The sequence below is a fragment of the Rhinolophus sinicus genome, linkage group LG01 (assembly GCF_036562045.2).
Source record: "Rhinolophus sinicus isolate RSC01 linkage group LG01, ASM3656204v1, whole genome shotgun sequence".
NCBI lineage: Eukaryota > Metazoa > Chordata > Mammalia > Chiroptera > Rhinolophidae > Rhinolophus > Rhinolophus sinicus.
This window is the reverse complement of record NC_133751.1, coordinates 69213327-69231941: the sequence shown is the minus strand read 5'-3', so window position 1 is coordinate 69231941 and position 18615 is coordinate 69213327. Positions and strand designations below refer to the sequence as shown.

Sequence of the window (18615 nt, the reverse complement as noted above, 5' to 3'; positions counted from 1 at the left end):
AATCCTAATTTATCCAGCTCAGAGGCAGTCTTATCAGACACAAGTCCAGAGAGCAAGGCACCTTTCCTGTCATCACAAGGGAACAGGAAGACCCAGGACACAAAGGCCCCAAATGTGGGTTGAGCAAAAGAGGCAAGTGACTAAGTTACACACATAAAATATACACCAGATGCTGAAACCAGCAGCAAACAGCAAAAAGAAGTCAAAACTGAAGCCAAGGTCCAAAGCAGTCGCACTGAGGACCACCGGTCTGATTTCAAGGTTACTTAGCAAGGAAGGCCTTTTTAGCCACTAGAACAACTACCATTACATTGAATACCGACCATGTACCACACACTCTGCTTGATGCTTTATACACAGCACAGCTCTGCAAGGTTTAGTCTCCATGGTCTCTAATGTGCAGATGAAGAAGCTGAAGGTCAAAAATGGAAGTTCCTTGGCCACACTATACTTTGGATCCATGTCTGTGTGACTGCAGGCCATGCTCTTAGCACGGGTTCCACTGCCACTGGATAGGCTTTTGATGACCTACATCTGGCTACCCTTCTTAAAGGGAAAATGGTCCAATGGTGGTGTGAAGATGGGCTCTGCTCCATGTTTTCCCTACACAGTTCTCCCCGTTCACATAAAAGGCTGTCCAAATCATGAATTGGGGAGACAATAGAGCACTGATGTGGTTGGAGGGGCAAAAAGAGGACCAACAACCTCAATTCTACTTCCACCAGCATGTTCCATCGCCAGATAGTCCTTCTATTAGAATCACTCTTTCCAGAAGGGAATGTAGTGAAGTCTGCATGGAGTCTGCAGTCAAACCACCTGGTCTTTCATTGGAGTTCTATTACTTACTATGCAAAAAGTCATTGTGGTTTTTGCAATTCTTTTTAACCTTTTAAACTGCAATTTCTTTTGCACCAACCTAATAGTTACCTGACCTTGGACAAGTTTCTTGATAGCTCTGTGCCTCTGATTCCCTCTACGTAAAATGACAGGAATCATATTCAATTTATTGTCTGCTTGTTGTTTTAAGTATTAAATGAGATAATCCAGGCAAAATACTAGGTCAGTTCCTGACAACCATTAAATGTTCATTCTTGTTATCACAGTTACAGAGTCATTATGCCTATATTAAAACTATATAACCTAGGAGCACAGCCTAAACCAGCCTCTCTAAGATTTTGGTTGGCAAGCTCATCCAAAGCAGGATTTCCTGGTGAACTGGCAAATTGGCTCATCTCTTTGGGATTCTCTCTCTTAAATACCATTTTCCTTCTCTTAGAGTAGAGCAGTGGTTCTCAACCAAGGGGGCAATTTTGCCCTCTAAGGGGTAGTTGACAATATCTAGACACACTTTTAGTTGTCACAACTGGGAGAGGGCTATGCTACTGGCATCTACTGGGTAGAAATCAGGATACTTCTAAACATCCTACAATGCACAGAATTTTCTGACCAAAAATATCACTGATAAGATTGAGAGTGTTTACCCTAGGGAAGGAAAAATTTAAGAGTCTTAGATGCTATCTACAAATTATTTCTCTTCTTTATAGCAGCCTTGCTTATTTCATGGATGTGATGGCCTCTCAAAATTCCCAAATGTACTGAATATATTTTTAAAATTTCTTATCTTTTCCTAAAATTATCTGTTTTCTTGGTGTTTGGTTCTCCTGTTTTTTAAATCCCCATGCTGTTGTTGCTTTCCCCCTCCCCTCAAATGCTAGGTGATTCTAAGTTTTCTGTTTATATTTATAAATTATTTTTCCCCAAATGCTGGGTGATTCTAGGTTGTCTGTCTATATTTATAAATGAGGGTCTACATCAACAGTCTCAACCTTGCTGCACATTAGACCAGTGGACCCCAATCTGTGGGGCTGGAGCCTGGCCTATAGTTGTTTTAAGTCCCCAGGTGTTTAGAGACACAGTAAGGGTCTAAATGGCCCAGTATCATGATTTGTAATGGTTTTCCTTGGTAAAAATGATGTTCTCTGCCCCCACCACACTTCCTTAAGTGAACACAGATATTGACTTCAGAATCCTTGAGAAGAGTTGCCAGGGAAGAGAAGGTTGGGGTTGAGATAAAAGCTGCTGCCATGAAGAACTTAGTCTTTAAGGGAGAAAGAAACCATGATGCCATGGTTGGGTGTAGCAGACACACCCACATGGGCTCATGGGATGGGTGCTGAGGCTCAGGATGGTAGGGAGAAGCACAAGAACAATAGAAATACGGGGGCAAAAGCCCGACATAGAGCTTTATCATAGATCCAGCTTTATCATTCACCTTCTCTTCTGAGGGTCCACTTCTACCCTAGGCACCTACTTTCTATGGAACCAGGCAGCTGAGTCCTGCCTACACAGCCTGGATTTCCCCGGTTGGATGAGAAGTGTTGGACTTCTGTCTGAAGAAGTCTATTTATAGCTTACATCTTCATTTGGAAATTAGCACACATTGCAAGTTGTCCTTAAATACAACTAACCACAATCTTCCATAGCATTTTCTTTCTTTCTTCTTTTTTATTAGTTTTAGGTGTACAAAACAATGTAATAGTTAGACATTTATCATTTATATCCCTCACACAGTGATAACCCCCCTCCTCCCATCTACCACCCCTCTGACATCGCACACAGCCATTACATTTCCACTGTCTCTATTCCTAATGCTGTACTCCACTTCTTGTATATATATATGTGTGTATATATACATATATATATATGTATATATATATATATATACACACATATGTATATATGTATGTATATATGTATATATGTGTATATATATATGTGTGTATATATATATATATATATATATATATATATATATATATATATGTAGTTGACATTCATTATTGTTCAGCTTCAGCTTCAGGTGTACAGTGCAGTGATCAGGCATCTACATCATCCCTGAGGTGGTCTACCTAATGAGACAAGTGTCCATCGGATACCCTTCAAGTCTTTACAAAATTATTGATTACATTCCCCAAATTGACTTTCATATCCCCATGGCAATCTTGTGTTACCAATTGTGCTTTCTAATCCCCTCACCTTCCCCTTTATTCCTATCTCCCCCTCCCATCTAGCAACCCTCAGTTTTTCCTGTATGTCTCTGAGACTCTTTCTGATTAGTTCATTCATTTATTCTTTTCTTTAGATTCCACATATAAGTGAGATCATATGGTATTTGTCTTTCTCTGTCTGACTTATTTCACTTAGCATAATGTTCTCTAGGTCCATTCATATTGTTGCAAATGGTAAGATTTCATTCTTCTTTATTCCATGGCATTTTCAATGGCAAGCTGAGAAGTCAGCAAGTGAAGAACAAAAATATGGGTGCCCTACCGTACAGAACTGGCCAGGCAGCCTAGGTGTGAACTGGCTATGTCAAGGTCTTCTCAGGGTCTTTATTTCTTTCTCACATTAATCCAAGTCTCTGAGGTTTCTATATAACCACGCTGTGGCTCTAAGCTGGGAAGCTCCTCCCTCCTCTGCTTTATTCCTGTCTTACCCACAGGCAATTATAGACAAATGACCAGTCTTAATTTCTATTTATGCTGGATGAGGCTAGCTAACTTCAGAGACCCCACTCAAGCTAAATCAGGAAGGCTCATACTGAAGCAGTCAGTATGTGCTCCCTGATTTTCTTGCATTAATGTTAAAAGAGGCCTCCTTCATTCTCTCAGAAATGTCAAGGCAAAACAGGGGAAGAAAGCAGGTCAATGATACCAACCTCAGGACTGGTTCATGGAACTTGCATATGAGGCAGCAATAAAGTCAAGTTAGTACAGTCTTATTTAGCTATGCAGATACTCCCGCGAGAGACTCTAGGAATCCAGAACAGCAGTGAAGTAGCACACATCTGAGATTAAGGAGCTCATCAATGAGAATGCAGAGCAACAAATTACCAGTTTAACCCAGCTATGCATACTAATTTTGCTTTTATTACATTATGTGGCTACATGGATCCCCTGAAAATAATCTTCTCCATGGAATGAATGTCACTCACTAAATATTAATGGAGCAGCTACTATGTCCCAGGACAGTTCTGAGCTCTGAGGATACAATAATGAACAAATCAGAACCACTCCTTGGTGTCATGGAACTTGTATTCTAGAGCTTCATCGTCTAACACAGCAGCAACTAGCACAAGGGCCATTTACAATTTAATTAATTAAAATTAAATCAAATCTAAACTTCAGTTTCTTAGTCATATTAGCCATATTTTAAGTTTTCAATAACTGCATGTGGTTAGCAGCTGCCACACTGGACAGCACATAGAATATTTCTACCATTGCAGTAAGTTCTGTTGGGCAGCACTACCTAGAGAGGGCTTGTAACCTAGAGAAATCCCTACCTTTGGTCTCCCGCTTTGGTTAAAATGCTGAATGAGCTCATTACACAAATGGTTCTTTGAGAAAGGCAGTTCTACAGCTATTATCAGACTTGTGAGTAGTCTTTTGTAGGAATAGGCCACAGGACAAATAGGTTTTCATGGATATAACAGTTAACCAACTATGCAGGCACTATTCTAAGTGTTTTCAAATACAAACTCATTCAGTCCACACAGAAGCCCAGTGAGGAAGGTGCTACCATTGTTTTCATTTAACAGACGGGGAAATTAAGACAAAGAGAGATTAAGTAATTTGCCCAAGATTTGAGCTTATAGTAGTCAAAGTTTTTTTTCTTTTCTTTCTTTTTAATGGCTTTACCAAATAACCCTCAAATCTCAATGACATAATATGGTGACAGCTTTATTCCTTTCTCAAGTCACAGGCCAACCGGATTCAGTGCAGGCCATTATACAGTGATTCAGAGCCCCAGTCTCCTTATCTGGAGGTGTGGCCAACTTTTAGGTTCTCTGAATCCTATTGTGGACATTCTGAATCTAGGCAGGAGACAGAGTAAGAAAGAGCTTAGGGCAGGGTTTCCTAAACTTAGTAATATTGACATTTTGGGTTGGATCATATTTTTGTATGCTGTCTTGTGCATTGTAATATGTTCAGCAGTATCTCTAACCTCCACCCCATTAGATGCCAATAGCATTCTCCCAGTTGTGACAATCAAAATGGCTCCACACATTATCAAAAGTTCCTGGGTGGAATAGGAAGGCAAAAATCATCCCCTGACTTGAGAACACTGGCTTAAAGGGTGAGTCCAAAGTGTTAGAGGCCAGGCTAGAAAGTGGCTATAAGAATATAGCCCAAACTCTATTGGCCAGAATTCAGTACATGGCTGCGCCTAACTGGGAGAAGGCTGGAAAATGTAATCCAGAGATTTACCCAGGAAGAAGAGGAGGTCTGATAAGCCCAGATGAGCAACGTGGAATCTGCTTGAGGAGTATAGACCCCAGAAAACACACCGAACATTTCAGAGAAATGTGCAGAGATTTGCAGAGCATTCTAGACAATATACTGGGGAGAAAAACACACCATTATCACATTTTTTTATGGCTGATCTCGTCACCCTATATAGGTCACCCAGAATAAAACGTTAATGCAATAAAGCACTAGATGTCATATTTCCTAGGCCGATATATTTGTCAGATAACACCAAAAAGCAATCAACATTTCGCAGTGACCCATGAAAAAGTTGAGCCCAGGTAGGGCGGCAATGAGGCTGAGATAATGGGAATGTTCCATGGGGCTATCCAGCCCTAATTATATTCCATAAAAATGCACATCTGCAAGATGTATGGCCGGGAGTGCAAGAAAGACAGACATGCATTTTTTAAAGATGGAGAAGTGGAGAATCTTTGGACAAATGTCACAAATATTGGAGCTTCAGAAACAGAGCGAGGTGGTAGGGGGAATTGCCATTCATTTACTACTATGAGTTTCAAAGAATATCCTGGCTTAATGTAAAGACATGTTGCAAAGTTGATTAATAAATGACATTGTCTAGAATCCCACTTGAAACACTAGCATTCATGTGTGGCAACACAGGTTAGTTCATACCCACTCTAAACAGAAAACTATGTGTACCATTTTCATCTAAATTGAAGTTGGTTTTTATTGGTGCATTAAAACGTCTAAATATTCCTTAATGTTCCCTGCTTTATGACAGCCAAATAAAGTCAAAATGCTTCTTGAGTTTTTTATTATGTGGTCTAAGGGAAATTATTTCTCAGATGCCTAGTCTAGACATTTTCTCCTTACTATGTAATCACATTGAAAAGAACTAGAAACTCTCAAGTTTCCACCAACTGGCACCAAACCAAACTCAGAAGCCAAGGCTGGCTCTCCAACCACACTTAGATCCACCCAACCCAACCTCTGCCCTTACTTAAAGATGACCACATTACATCCCTGTGCCAATAAAAATCAATTAAATCCAGCATAAATCATTGGGTTGAAGAAAAAGAATGTATTCAATAAATTCATATAAAGGCCTATATCTTATTAAAGTTATTGATAGCCTACATTGTTACTAAAATTAATGATTATGTTTTATTCATTTTATGAAAAACTTTTATTTCTCTAAAAAATCTATTGGAAGTGTATACTAAATGAAGAAAAAGAAAAAGAATGGAGAAAGAAGGAAAAGGGAAAGTAAGGTATTCAGAGCAGTGGATAAGCCACCGTAAGAGAACTCATTTCCAGTCTTACGTAGCAGACCACTTCAGTTACGTTTTCCAGAGAGGGAACAATAAGGTCAGATAGAACTATAAAATAATACCAGCTGATAACCAGAAGCAATTCCTTTTCCCAAGGTGTTTTTAGTAAGAAACAAATTAGTAAGCACAGCCAAACAGATATATGCATACATACATTAACTCTGCTAGATTGGCATGTGAGAGATGAAAAAGGTGAGAAAAACAGAACCTTTCCTCAACAAATTTGAAATGTAGTGGGGATGTCAGACAAGTATACAATTAAACAAAATTCAAAAGAGAAGGGAAAGAAAGGGGCCGGGGAGGGAAGGGGAGAAGAGGGAAGGGGAGGGAAAAACAGGTGGAGAAAAAGATACTGAAGGATCGAAATTTCTTAACTAAGTGAAGAAATGTGGGATAGCTTTCAAAAATAAGAGATCTGAAGAAGCAGTGTTTTAAGGCAAAACGAGACTGTTTTCCCTCTCTGAGCAAGATCATATATGATTCTTTGGAGTATGACGAAATGGAAATTTCAGGGTACTAAAAGAGGCAAACCATAAGGTTTTACTCGTACATTGCCTTTACTACCCATCAAATGTAGTGCCAAGCCATGCCCAGCAATTACTCTCATGACTCCCTGCCCTCTGCCAGAAAGTGGGGTTCTTCATTTCTCCAAGGCTCTGGGTCCCTTGCTTCCTCATTGACCTGAGGCAGGCTGTGAAAGAGGGTGTGCTTTGTGTAACACGATGTCATCCAATCACTACTCTCCTATCTAATTTGGAATACCATGAGCAGGTTTCTCTTTCTTCTTTCAGAGATACAAAAAGCAAGCAAGAAGAGTTTATAAGCCCAAATAACTTTTTAATAGGAATTTGCCAATATTACACATTGTCTCTCCTTCATATAATATGCAGCCCAACTCTCAAACACCTACAGTGTAATTATTAAAAGAATGCATTTGGGAGTTAGATAGTTTCAATATGAATTTGGGTTCTACCTCTTATTGCTGTGTGACCTTGGACAAATTTCTTAACTTATCTTCAGCTTCCTTACCTAAAAGTGAGTTAACAGCTGTATCTACTTCATAGGGTCATTATGAGATAAAAGAAATAATAGATGCAAAGAATTTATAATAATACTAGGGGCACAATTAGATCAATAAATTCTGCTTATTAATAACATTGCTTTAGAAAAATAGCTAATGATGATACCATGTTAAGTCCTTAGGTTTCCCATAAGAAGAAAAAATTACGAGTGTGGGAGCATCTCAGGTCACGTGGAGGACTCTTCCTCAGCATCTCCCATCACAGTAGGCAAACATTTTTGAGTCTATAATGGCCCATACTCCCAGAGAGGCAGTCCTGTTTTTCCTACAAGTCTGACATCCTGCTGCCAGATTCTTTCTCTCCAACAAAAGTATTTTATACATCGCCATCAGAGGAAGATAATGGCACTAAGCTTAGGTGCCACTATTTCTCTGGCTGCTCCCAAGATGCTATCCCTGATTTCCAATGTCTAACAGAGTAACAACTCATTTCAGATTTGTGTCATAGAAATTTGATGAACATTCTTCCCTTACATATTTATTCAGGTTACTCATAAAATGTCATACAGGACTTAGTCACGGGCAAAGACATACATATGGATTTCCCCCGTAAGTATTCAGCAGTCCTTTTTGTTCCACATACTATTACTCTCCTTCCATTATATCTCTCTCTCTCCCTCATTTTCCCTTACTCTCTCTTCCTCCCCTATAATTTGAACTCAATAGTTCATTACATATTATCTTATTAGTCTAAGGTGTTTTTTTTTATCACCATACCCCAACCTCCCCACATGGGCAATTGTTCTCACATGTTTAATGGATTTCTGTGTATGTTTGTAAATGTACTTTCAAAATATGTACGATTTTTTCATGTGCATGTACTTTTTTAACAATATATATTTTTAAATTTTTACTAAATTTACTCAGATGACATTGGTTAATAAAATTATATGTTTCAAGTGTACAATTTTATAATATATCATCTGTGTATTGCATTGTGTGGTCACCATCCAGAGTCATTTCTGCATCTGTCACCATTAATTTGACCCCCTTTACCCTCTTCTACCACCCTGCCTCCCCCCTTACTGTATGGTAACCACTAAGTTGATGTCTGTGTCTATGAGTTTTTGTTAGTTTGTTTGTCTTATTCATTTGTTGCTTTCTGTTGTATATCCTACATGAGTGAAGTCATTTGGTTCTCTACTTTTTCTGTCTGACTTATTTTGCTTAGCATATTAATCTCAAGATCCATCCATGTTGTCACAAATGGCAGTATTTCATCTTTTCTTATGGCAAAATAATAGTCCATCATATATATGTACCACATCTTCTTGATCCAATCATCGATCGAAGGACTCTGGTTGTTTCCATGTCTTGGCTGCCATGAATAAAGCTCCAATGAACATAGGGGTACATATATCTTTATGGATAAATGTTTTCAGATTTTTTAGGTAGATACCCAGAAGAGGGATTGCTGGGTCATATGGTAATTCCATTCTTAATTTTTTGAGGAATCTCCATATGTTTTCCATAGTGGCTGTTCCAATTTATATTCCCACCAGCAGTGTATACAGGTTTCTTTTTCTCTACAACTTTTCCAACACTTGTTATTATTTGTCTTGCTGATAATATCCATTCTAACAGGTGTGAAGTAGTATATAATTGTGGTTTTGATTAGCATTTCCCTAATAGCTAGTGAAGTTGAGAATTTTTTTTTATATATCTGTTGACCATCATATATCTTCTTGGAAGAAGAGTCTGTTCAGGTCCTTTGCCCGTTTTTTAAATTGGATTATTTGTTTGTTGTTGTTGTTGAGTTGTACATGTTCTTTATATATTTTGGATATTAGTCCCTTATCACCTCAATAAGTTAATTTTTTAAAAATCATCTTTGTGTGTTTGGTAGAATTCACTAATAAAGCCATTTGACCCTGGACCTTTTCTTTCGGGGAGGTTCTGGATGATTGTTTCAATTTCCTTAGGGTTGATCCATCTATTTAGATTTTCCAGTTCTTCACGATTTAGTCTAGAAAGGTTGTACATTTCTAAGAACTTGTCCAATTCTTCTAGGTTACTGAATTTGGAAGCATTTGATCCTTCATAGTATTCTTGGATGATCCTTTGTATTTCTGTGGTATCCATTATAATGTCTCTTTCATTTCTGATTTTGTTTATTCGTGTCTTTTCTCTTTTTTTCTTAGTGAGTCTAGCCAGAGGTTTCTCAATTTTATTAATGTTTTCAAAGAGCCAGCTCTTTGTTGCATTAATTTTTTTCTGCTGTCTTTTTGTTCGCTATTTCATTTAATTCAGCTCTAATTTTTATTATTTCCTTTCTTCTACTGATTTTGGGTTTCTGCTTTTCTAGTTCTTCAAGATGTAATGTTAGGTTGTTTATTTTGGATTTTTCTTGTTTCTTGAGCTAAACCTGTAATGATATAAATTTCCCTCTTAGTATTGTTTTTGCTACATCCTAACAATTTTGATATGATGTATTTTCATTCTCATTTATTTCTATGTATCTTTGAATCTCTCTTTTTATTTCTTCCTTGACTCAGTTGTTCTTTAGTAGCATGTTGTTTAATCTCCCCATATTTGTGGGTTTTTTTTTTTTTCGTTTGTCTGTTTGCTTTCGTGCTTTCTTTTTCAGTTGATCTTCAATTTCAAAGCTTTGTGGTCTGAAAATATGTTTGGTGTGATTTCAATCCCCTTAAATTTGTTGAGGCTAGTTTTATCTCCCAATATATGGTCTATTCTTGAGAATGTTCCATGTACACTAGAAAATAATGTATAGTTTGGTGTTCTAGGATGAAAGACTGTAAATGTCAATTAGGTCCATTTGGTCTAATGTGCCGTTTAAGGAGGATATTTCCTTATTGATTTTCTGTTTGGATGATCTATTCATGGCTGTTAATTGGGTATAGGTCCCCTACTATAACTGTGTTTTTGTCAGTTTCTCCCTTTAGTTCTGTTAGTAGTTGCTTTATATATTTTGGTGCTCTCTGATTGGGTGCATATATATTGATAAGTGTTATGTCTTCTTGTTGTATTGTCCCCTTTATCATGAAATGTCCATCTTTATCTCTTGGTATCTTTTTTATCCTGAAATCTGTTTCGTCAGATATAAGTATGACCACACCCACTTTTCTCTGAATGCCATTTGCTTAGAGTATCATTTTCTACCATTTCACTTGGAGTCTATATTTGTCCTTGTGGCTGAGATGTGTCTCTTGAAGGCAGCAAATGATTGGGTATTGTTTTTCGATCCAATCCTACTCTGTGCCTTCTATTGGTGGATTCAAGTCATTTACATTTACAGTGATTATTGATATATGGGGATTTTCCATAGCTATTTTATCTTTTATTTTCTAGTAGCTTGGTGTCTCCATTGTTTATTTGTCCTGTGTTTCTTTCTGTTACAGTTTGGTAGTAGTCTGTGATTTTTTCCCTCCGTTTCCTCTTTTTTTTTTTTATGTTATGTGTCTCAGTTCTGGATTTTTTTTTTTAAGTTTATGTAAAAGAGAGTTTCATATATACAGTAGTCCTTTTTCTTCAGCATTCATCTTATGTCCCTTCCTCTTTACAAACTCCAAACTTTACCCTCTCCCTTTGTTGTTGAAAATTATCCCTATTTATTCTGAGTTTATTTCTGAGTTGCGGTAGCAAATTGCCTTCTTCTCTTTTTTTATGTTTTTATCTCCTTTAACCTTTATGTTCTGTTCAAGTGTATAGTGCCCGATTTTGTGTTCTTTTATTGAGTTCTTCATCTCTAAAATTTCTATTAGGTTCTTTTTAAAAATTTCAATCTCTTTGGTAAAATATTCATTTGGTTCATTGATTTTATTTCTGATTTCATTGAACTGCCTATCTGTATTTTCTTGTATCTCATTGAGGTTTTTTTCAGAACTGCAATCTTGAAGTCTCTGTCATTTAAGTCACATTATTTAATGTTTTATTAAGTCACATTAATTAAAGACATGGAAATGTCTTTAAATTTATTTTCTGGGGATTTTTCATTTTCCTTCTGAGCTGCCTTATTATCTTAGTTATTCATGATAATTGTTGGATTATTTCTCTTCCTAAGCATCTACAGGAATGAATTCAACAGCAGGTTGATATGCAAAGGTCTTTCTTTTATGTTTCAGTAGGTAGCACTGGAGCCTTTTATTTTCTCTTGCCCTGCTCCAGCTTCTTACGGTGGAAGATTCACTGGGAAGATGGATGTCTCCTCTGTGACCAGGTCACCATGGTTTCAGGGCACTGCCTTTGTGGGTGGATGTGGTGGGCAATGAGGTTCTGAGCCCCTGAAATCCCAGTGCTACCCCTGCAGCCTGGTAAAGAGCTGTATGCCTCAGCAGCCCTCGGTGCCCCTGCTGGAATCAGCCACAAAAGGTGGTGGCAAGGTGGGCAGGAAGAAGCCACTGGTGTGTTTGTGGCTTTGTTCTCCTTTGAGTAATGGTGACTACCAGACCACAGCTGCCTCACCCCAACATCTCCTCCCTTGTCACTGGAACTAGCCGCAGTGTGCATCTGCCACTCAGGAGGTGCTCCTCTGGTTCTCAGGATTGTAGATATTCTGCTCTTTAACCCGACACTGCTACAGTTTCTTCTGGGGCTCTCTGCTGACCCTGGGAGGGTGCACAGGAGGTGAGCTCTGGGAGGGTGGAGAGAGGCCGGCTCTATGCCATGTTTTCTGCCTGGCAGTCAGGGCTGCTAGACCATCATTATCGCACTGCTGTATTTGGTCTCATTCAGGCATAAATGCTCAGTGCTACAGAGAGTGCACTGCAGTCTCAGTCCTCCCCTCTCCCATTGAGGTCCAAGATGTATCCACGGCCCCTGTCTCTGCACTTCTTCCTTTCCTCCTCCCTTGTTCACCCTGATTCTCCCATCTTCATGTTTTGATGAGTGGCTCTCTCAGACGTGTTTATGTGTTGTACAGGGAGTCCTTTGTTGACTTATAGCTGTTCAACTTGTTGCAACTTCAAGGGGACAGATCAAGGGGAGCCACTTATGCCGCCATGTTTCTGACATCACTCATGTGCATGCATTTTTTAGTACATAATTAATATTGTGTTATGTAGCTCATGCTATTTCTTTTTTCTTTTCACACAGTACCATATTTTTGAGTTCCATACAGGTTGATATACACACATACATGGAGCTGCATGATGCTCCGTGGTATTCATCTGTCACATCATTTGGATTATCCACTTTCCTGTGATGAACACCTGAGTGCCTCCATTTCCCTATCACCACCAAAACGGCTACAATAAATCTTTAAGGACCTGTGTGAGTCTTTCTGCTATGTATACCCCAAATCCAAATTGCTGGGTTCTAAACAAACATATAGTAAATCTGACTAAGAGGTACTATTTTGTTTTCCTGCACGGCTGCTCCAGCTAGAGCAGTCTCAGTTATCACACTCCATAATACACATCACAACCATAAGCCCCATCTCTCTGTCTTCACAATGATGTTCATGAAATTGCATTAACCACCTTCTTCTATTAGTTTGTATGAGAATAGATGCATGAGACTGAATCCCCATCCATTCTCTATGTATTGGGATACATAGTGAGACAGGGCCATAAATTTACTTTTTGATTCTCTTCCCTGATATTCTCTTGTTACAATAACTAATCACTTTGTTATGGTGCCTCCAATGTCCTATCAGTCAATCACCAAACTTTTATAGCTTTATCTGTGGTTTTTTTTTTTCCTCAGTCTCATTCATATATCAGGTGAAATACCTTTTAAACAGGTTAGGAATTCTGTCAAATACAGTTTTCCTTTTCTCATAGGCTGTATTTCATCCCTTGCCAAGGCTCAGATGTTCTAGCATGAAAAGCCACGGTCTAAAACATTTTCAGGGACGGCCGGGTGGCTCAGGTGGTTGGAGCGCCATGCTCCTAACCCCAGGTCACCGAGAAGGGGAAAAATAAAAAACAAAAAAACATTTTAAAACCATTTCTGTGGCCAATAGTTCACTTCCCCAATGCCTTTTTCTCTTCTAAATGTTTCATCTTGTAGTCTGGACTTCAAAGTCCCCAACAATACATTCCAGATTTCTTTGGCTCCTGTATTATTAATTCCCAAAGATATTAGCAAAACTGCCAATAGTTGGTGGGTTTGAGGAGAAAGTCAATTGTTGCTACTTTTTCAGATGATGCAATCATCCCATCCTCTGAGTCACTTTCTCTACACATTAACTGTTTGATGATGGCCTCAATTTCATTTAAACACTTAGGATAATTTCTCCTTCTGTCTTTTTGTCTTGGATTACTTTTTTTGTCCTGTAGAAACTGACACAATGTTTCCCCATTACAATTGTCCACCTAACTCAGAAGTTTAAAAACATAATTTGTTTCATAATTTCAGATGAATCTTGTGATTCCAAGTCCCCATTAGTGATGATAGCAGAAAATTAATCCAGTCACTTTCAGACAGTTACTCTTATCCTGTCAAATTCAAAATTATTATCTCAGCAACAGTCCAGTGTATACAAATCTTCTTTCTCTTCTTCTCCAACTGCCTGGAGAGAACAAAGGGGAGTTCCTCACCACCTCAATATCTGTCCTGCACTACCTCTCTGCAGTTTCTCAAGTCTCACATAGTCTGGTCCCAGATCAGCCCCTGACATTGACTAGCAGGTATAAATTAGGTGGTCTCTGAGAACCATTTTCTTCCTAAGATTTGTGGCTTCAATTCATTTCAGAAAGCCATAGCCACTTTTGCCTCTTATCCCAGGTGGAAGCCAATGAGCATTCCCTGGTGTCTCTCTGTCACTTTGGTTGGCCAGGTGACTTCTTAGAGTTGGTTAAAAAATGTATACTACCAACTAACATCAAAGGCTTTCTGGAGCCATGAGGAAATTACAAAGTCCCACAATTTGCCAATGTTGGAGGGAAATTGGGGTGACAAGTTGGGGAATCTTTGCTCTCTTTGAGATGAGCTGCCCTGTTTCCACATAGACCTGCAATTCTAACAGTGTGCTCAGCAAAATTCACCCAAGGTGTGGTATTGTTTTATCTACTGCTCTTTGCAGGAAGAGCTATTTAGTAACTCTCCCCCCCACACTAACACACACACACCCCACTATCACCATCTCCCCTCACTATTTTGAGTTTTAAAACACTCTTTATTCAGCCTTCTGCAGAAGCTTGTCAGTATCTCCTCCCAGGGCAGGGGGTGGGGGTGAAGCAGGTTCTACAAGGACTTCCCTTAACTTAGTCATTTGGATTCTGGGTGATTATTTTTGGGGTAGCTTGTAGCCACAACAATCATTTCCAAATAAATCTCCCAGGGGCAGAGAACTGAACTGGTAGGAGCGCATTTCACGACTACATTACTATCACCCTGCTACATTCTCAAGTGCAGAAGCCTAACTTCTATAAAGCCAGCTGGTAGAAAGACCTGAACACAATGGATGGGACAACTTTTCATCTGTTTGCAATGTGAGCCCTTGAAGAGTGCACATCTAGTTAAATATTTCGTGAAAAACACATGCTCCTGACACGTGCACTACAACAAAAGCCCCACCAGGTAATAGGCAAAGGATATTGAATTCAGAGCAGGACTGTGTGGGTACCTGGTCTAGGCACAAAGCCTAAAACGAAGAGCCTGGCTTAGCCCCCTACTACAGAATGCTATTCAGCAGGAGTTCATAGTATGATCAATGTTTATTGATTCTAAACAAAAGCAATAAAACTTCATTTCTGTTAAAAGTCTGAAGAAACTTCCAGATTTTTCATAATCTAATCCAAATAGTTTGAATTATTTCTTTTTATTGTACTTTATTTTTCACAATCTACTCCAAATAGTTTGAATGGTTTCTTTTTATTGTACTTTTTATTGTTCCTTGTATTGCACTTTTTCATTTTCCTACTTGATATATGAAAGGTCAGACAATTAAGTTCGCAAACTTTCCACTGTGCATTTACACAGTCAACTTAATTGTCTGACTTTTCATATATTTTAAATATCTTTGCTTATATTATCATGTACTATTATGCATAATAATGTGTAAGCAATGAAGGAAGCATTTATGGAGTTTTTTAAGTTCATCTATAACAGTCTGCTACTTCTCCTTATTGGGAAAATTTGTAAAAGACTAAAACAGGCAGAGATTACTAGGTGTCTCTGTTGGTTTTCTCTTACTATTGTAACAAATTACCACAAACCTAGTGGATTAAAATGACACAAATTTATCATCTTGTGCTTCTGGATGTCAGAGTTTCAAATGGGTCTTACCGGGTCAAAATCAAAGTGGCAGCAGAGTTGCATTGCTCTGGAGGCTCAGGGAAGAATCTTGTTTCTCTGCCTTTGCCAGCTTCTGGAGGCCACCTGCATTTCTTGGCTTGTGTCTTATTCCTCCATCTTCAAAGCCAGCAGTGTAGTATCTTCAAATCTCTGACTCTGACCTCTCCTCTGTCTCTCTTTTCCACTTTAAAGGAATTTGTAGTTACATTGAATCCACCCAGGACAATTTCCTTATCTTAAAGTCACCTGATTAGCAAACAAAATTCTATCCGCAACCTTAGTTCCCCTTTTCCACCTAACATAACAAATTCATAGATTCTGGGAATTAGGACATAGACATCTGAGTTTGGGGGCTTGAAGGGCATTATTCTGCTTACTACAGTATCTTTTCAATGGAATGCTCATTGTTACCTATCTAGTGGACACTCTGGGGGTTATCTGATTCTAGATGGGTGTTCTTGTCTTTCACAAGACTATTGTACAACTCACCATAAATTAGAGAAACTGAGAGCAATGCAAATAACTTTCTATAGAAACACAAATAAATTGTGTCTAATAGATATATAATTATTTCTGACCTGTAGTAAATATTATTTCTAAGTATATTTTTTGCTCTATAGATAGTATCTTTCTACAATTAGTCATTTATTTCAGTATTGCTGATTACCTATATATATATATGTCTGTTCCTCAGTCATCTTTGAATTAGTTTTAACATCTTGCTGATTCCTTCATTAAATTAAATAAAATCATTGAAATGTTCATTTTATATCTGTATGAGAGTGATAATTTTATGGGTGTTTTTTTTTTAGTTTTTAGATTATTTATTTAGTTAATTACAGTAGACATTTAATATTATTTTATATTGCTTTCAAGTTTACAGCATAGTGGTTAGACATTTATGTAATTTATGCCGTGATCCCCCGATTAGTTTCACCCAGCACGATATATACTTGTTGCAACATTATTAACTATGTATTTTATGCTGTACTTTACATCCCGTGACTATTTTGTATGTACCACAGCTTCTTTATCCAATTGTGTACTGAAGGGCACTGGGTTGCTTCCATATCTTGACTATTGTAAATAGTGCTGCAATGAACGTAGGCGTGCATATGTCTTTCGAATTAGTGTTTTGGATTTCTTCAGATAAATACCCAGAAATGGAATCGCTAGGTCATAGGGTAGTTCTATTTTTAATTTTTTGAGGAAACTCCAAATCATTTTCTATAGTGGCGGCACCCATTTTCAATCCCCACAAAGGTGCACAAGGGCCCCCTTTTCTTGGTGTCCTCACCAACACTTGTTTTCTGTTAATTTATTGATGATAGCCATTCTGACAGGTGTAGATGAGAGCTCATTGTGCTTTTAATTTGCATTTCTGTGATTATTAGTGACATTGAGTATCTTTTCATATGTCTATTGGCCACGTGTATGTTCTCTTTGGAGCACTGTCTGTTCAAGTCCTCTGCCCATTTTTTAATCGGATTGTTTGGGGTTTTTTTGGTGTCGAGTTGTATGAGTTCTTTATAAATTTTAGATATTAACACCTTATCAGGTATATCATTGGTGAATACCTTCTCCCATTCAGTAGGATGTCTTTTCATTTTGTTGATGGTTTCCTTTGCTGTGCGAAAACTTTTGTTTTATGTAGCTCCATTTGTTTATTTTTTCTTTTGTTTCCCTTGCCGAAGGAGATAGATCAGAAATAATATTACTAAGAGCAATGTCAGAGAGTTTACTGCCTATGTTTTCTTCTAGAAGTTTTATGGTTTTGGGCTTTACATTTAAGTCTTTAATCCATTTTGAGTTTATTCTTGCATATAATATAAAAAGTTGGCATAGTTTCATTTTTTGCAGTATTTGTCCAGTTTTCCCAGCACAATTTATTGAATAGACTGTCTGTACCCAACTGTATAAGCTTGCCTCCTTTGTCGTAGATTAAATGACCATATAGGCGTGGGTTTATTTCTGGGTTCTCTATTCTGTTCTGTTGATCTTTCTGTTTTTATGCCAGTACCATGCTGTTTTGCTTGCTATAGTCTTATAGTATAGTTTGATATCAGGTAATGTGATACCTTCAATTTTGTTCTTCTCTCTCAAGATTGCTATGATTATTCTAGGTCATTTGTGGTTCTATATGAATTTTAAGATTATTTCTTCTAGTTCTGTGAAAAATGCCATTGGTATTTTGATAGGGATTGCATTGAACCTACAGATTGCCCAGGAAGCGCAAGAGCCCAAAACAATATGAACCCAAACAGGCCCAAACCAAGACACATTATAATTAAAATGGCAAAAGTTAAGAGAGAATCCTAAAAGCAACAAGAGAAAGGCAACTAGTTACTTACAAGGGAGCTCCCGTAAGATTGTCAGCTGATTTCTCAACAGAAGCATTGCAAGCAAGAAGAGATTGGCACAAAATATTCAAAGTGGAGAAAAGCAAGGATCTACAACCAAGATTACTCTACCCAGCAAGGCTATCATTTAAAATTGAAAGAGAGATAGAGAGCTACCAGACACAAAAAAGCTAAAGGAATTCATTACCACCAAGCCAGTGTTACAAAAAAATGTTAAAGAGACTTCTTTAAGATGAAGAAGGGGGAAAACAAATAAAAAAGATCAAAATAATAATAATGCAAATAACAATGTACCTATCAATAATCACTTTAAATGTAAATGGATTAAATGTTCCAATCAAAAGATGTAAATTAGCTGAATGGATAAGAAAACA

The 18615-nt window shown here is 37.9% G+C and overlaps 1 long non-coding RNA gene across 1 annotated transcript in view; it reads right to left on the bottom strand.

Moving 5' to 3' along the window:
- Window positions 1-16066, bottom strand: part of LOC141571534 (uncharacterized) — a 35652-nt gene extending 19586 nt beyond the window's left edge. The window contains exon 1 of the long non-coding RNA XR_012496327.1: window positions 15873-16066. This is a non-coding gene — a long non-coding RNA (uncharacterized LOC141571534). The remainder of the gene's footprint in view (window positions 1-15872) is intronic.
- Between the last annotated feature and the right edge of the window lie 2549 nt (window positions 16067-18615).